The following is a 3,998-nucleotide window of genomic DNA, read 5'->3' as shown; positions in this document are numbered from 1 at the left end:
TGGATCCAGCCTGTTCAGTTTTTTGGTGTCCAATCTTTCATCAAAGAAAAAAAATTACAAGTGGTTTTTAAAAATAGATTTTATTTTTTAAGACTAGTTTTAGATAGGCAGAAAAAAAGTCAAGATAGTTAGTGACTTCCCATATCGCATGTGCTCTTCCCCCCATAATTAACATACGGCGTTGGTGTGACACGTTTGTTACTGTTAGTGAATGAGACCGGATACAGTATTATTATTATTATTATTTTGCTATAGGGCACGTGCGCTTGCCAGATAGACAGAGAAAGACAGAGAGACAGAAAGCAAGAAATCATCCCCCAGGGGGGATGGTCACGCCTCAATCCCTTCTCCTCCATTCTCCTCTCGGGATCTTGGGCACGCACACACACGCGCCCAGCATGAGTTTTAAGCCACCGGGTCTGGGACGTGAACCGTGGTCGACTACATGGGAGTCCAGCGATATAGCCATTACGCTAACTGCTGGTCCCCCTGATACAGTATTATTAACTAATATCCCTCGTTTATGTAGATGTACCTAGTTTCACCCAATGTCCTTTTTCTGTTTCAGGACCTCACCTAGGATACCACAGTATGCGTCATGTTGGTACATCTTTAGTCTCTTTTGGCTGTAGCTGTTTTCCTAGACTTTTCTCATTTTTGATGATCTTTACAGTTTTTGAATGAGGGCTCATGAGGAATTCGGAAGAATGCCCACTAGTGGAATTTATATGATGCTTTTCTTATGGTAAGACTGGGAAGATGAGTTATTAGGAGGAAGACCACATAGGTAGAATACCATTTTCATCACATCATTTCAAAGTTACATATCATCAACATGATTTATGACATGACTTGGCCCTGATCACCTGCCTGAGTGGCTGTATGTCAAGATTCTCTGGCATAGGCCAGTCCCACAGAACAGTGGTTAAAGCTATGCACTGGGAACTGGATCCTACACAGCCAACTGTAGTTTGAATCCCAGCCATAGCTGCTTGTGCATGCCCAAAGTCCTGATGGGAAGGAGACATGGAGGAAAGGGATTGAAGTGTGACCACATGCCACTGGGAGGGTGGGTGTTTCTTTTTCTTTCTCTGGCAAGCACATGAACACTCGGGCAGTTAAAAATCAAGATTCTCCAGTGTAATGTTACTCTTTTCTCCTTTTTTTGGTGCACTGTGTGGAAGGCAGTCACTATGTGTAGCCTACACGTAAGGAGTGGGAAATTTGGTTCTTAATCTCCATATATTAACGTATTCGATGACTTATTTATCACAATATGCCTTCATGGGTATTTATTTCATACTTTGGGTTTTAACTGAATACTATTTCATTTATTCTGGTCCTTAGGTTCTAGTCTTGGTCAGTGAGTACTTTTCTGACTGGGTCTTGTGCTCCTTTGCCATACCCACTGCTGAGGTACTTTGAGCACCTCCTTATTTCCTGCCCCTACAACACGCACCAGGACCACTGTGGATGCAGGCTTTTCATTTGGACAGCTTCTGCTCACTGCTGGTTGTCTCTGTGAAGAGACTGCCTTCCGCCTCTGAATGAGTCTGAATAAGGAAGCAGTCTGACACAATATGCAGAATGGAGCCCCATGTGAGCAGAGTGTGTGTCCTCCCTGGCAGCAGCCCAGGCTCTGGGTGGCACCGTGTGTAGGAATGAGGGAGGACGTCACAAGAAAGCAGGCAACTGTACAGACAGTTATCAGAAGGGGGTCGTGGTTTCCAGCAGTTAGTGTAATGGCTATGTCGCTGGACTCCCACGTAATCAACTGCAGTTCGAGTCCCTGACCCGGTGGCTTAAAACTCACGCTGGGTGCGTGTGCGTGTGTGCCCAAGATCCCGAGAGGAGAATGGAGGAGAAGGGACTGGGGCATGGCCATAGCCCCTGGGGAATGATTTCTCGCTTTCTCTCTCTCTGTCTCTCTGTCTTTCTGGTGAACACACGTGCCCTATAGCAAAAATCTCTCTCAAAAAAAGAAGGCGGCCATAGCCTAAGGCCAGTCTTCTTCCTGAGACCAAGTGCTACTGTTCAGGCTGAAGCCTGATCACTCACAGCTGAGAGCAATCAGCCAGCCAACCTGATCCATCTGCTAAGAGAACATTCATATTGAAGCAGCCAGCTTTTAAAGACATTTGGGGGAATCTTTGGTTTAGACAAGGACAGGAAACGAGAAAAGAGAGCAGAGAGGAAGCATTTCCTTGGTGTCATGTGCCAACCCAAATTAACAACTAATGAAAGCAGATTGTATTTAGCAGATTTTAATATAAATTAGGTTAATGGTGACACATTTGAAATAGTACACTGAAAAATCAGTCTGTAAGAACAAGCTAACAGATGTTGGCATTTTTATTATTAATTATACATTTCATTATCATCTGATTATTGTCAAACATCGTGTGACAGAAAAAAATCATATAAATGATTCATACACATTTGCTGTGATGATAAGGAGTGCTGGTGCCTGTTTTATTAGTGTAATGATTTGAGTAGTCTGATATCGTTCTAAAAATCTCAAGTTTAATCAAGACATTGAGCCATACACACAGTGTTACAATAACTGTGCTTGTCATTGGAAGATTTCAAAGAGTTTCACAACCTACCTCGTCTTACCCACCCTTCCATTCTTTTTATCCAAGGTCTACAGAAATGAGGTTTAGTTTCTCAGGGAAGATTGCTAAACAAATTTGGCAGCATCATTAGGCCTCATATGGTCATTTTCCAAAATGACCAAAGAGATAAACTGTTATGAACTTGCTGTTCTAGGTATGGGGAACTGAGAAACTGGGTTTTTGCCTAACATACACAACATAAAATTAAGAAACAGGCAGTTGAGATAGCCAGTTACCAGACCAAGCAAATTTAAGATAAGGTTTTTCTTCCCTTCGTATTCTTGGTCAAATGTGTTCATACAATGTGCCAGGGGACTTTTAAAAGTCTGTGGAAAAGTAGAATTAAAGTACAAGTTCTTTTGGAGCAAAAAATAATTTTTATATACATGCATAGTTTTTATTTTTATAATATGCATGTCCATAAACTTTTGAAGACCCCTCATAAATTTTACAGATAATCTGTTTCTGCCAACAACGTAATTTCTTGTCAGATATTCTGGTTATAGTTTGTGGAATACTTCAGACAGTAAGAAAGTCCGTAATTTTTGTATTGGCTCGTCCTTTCTTTAGGCAAATGGTTCTTTAACTGTGTTGAGAGTGTGTGTTTTTGATGAAGACTACCCAGGGTGGTGCAGTGGTATTAGATGCTACCACCGTGAAGAACTGGAGATACTTAGTAAAAAAAGACAGCTTGTATTGGGCCACTCCTTTTATTTGTACTGGGCAACTACTATGTTTACATAATGTGAAAAAACCCTGAAGCCTTCTTGAACATTTCTATTCCCCAAAGCTTCTTATAACATTGCATCTGTTTGCGACATGGTCTGCAATTCCTTATGTGGAAATCATTCCTCTTGGAACTGGCAAGATGCTGGTGACAAAGGGATAGTGTGAAACATTCTCATTTCCTGAGCAATGAAGAAGGTCTGTGGGCTCCCTGTGTCTTGTATCAACCAAGTGACTTATCCTGGGGCACTAACCTGGCTCTAAGGACAAATCAGATCAGTAGATGGACCAGTCAACCAGTTGTCCATGATTTCCAACCCTTAAAGGATGAGATAGCATGAGAAGAAAGCTAACAGGAGTCAAAGTTCTGCATTTACCAGAAACATTTCTCAGGGGATATATTGTTGGGGTGGAGGGAAATATTTTATTAGCTGCTTATAAGGTGAGGTCTCCAAAGAATGTGCCATTAGTAGTAAGTGATAGCCACACTGGCTTTGGAAAGGATGTATTTAGATCAGAGGGGACCTTTTATTTTGCTGAGAATATAAGCAAGACTTGTGTCCAAAATTGAGTTGCTTAGAACCATAAATGAGGCCTCAGCCTATCATTCCTGGGGCGATCCCATACCCTTCTCTCAGCCTTGCACTCACCTCTACA

The sequence above is a fragment of the Tupaia chinensis genome, unplaced genomic scaffold (genome assembly GCF_000334495.1).
Source record: "Tupaia chinensis unplaced genomic scaffold, TupChi_1.0 Scaffold000312_1, whole genome shotgun sequence".
Classification (NCBI taxonomy): Eukaryota; Metazoa; Chordata; class Mammalia; order Scandentia; family Tupaiidae; genus Tupaia; species Tupaia belangeri.
The sequence above is the reverse complement of the archived record's forward strand: the minus strand, read 5'-3'. Positions refer to the sequence as shown.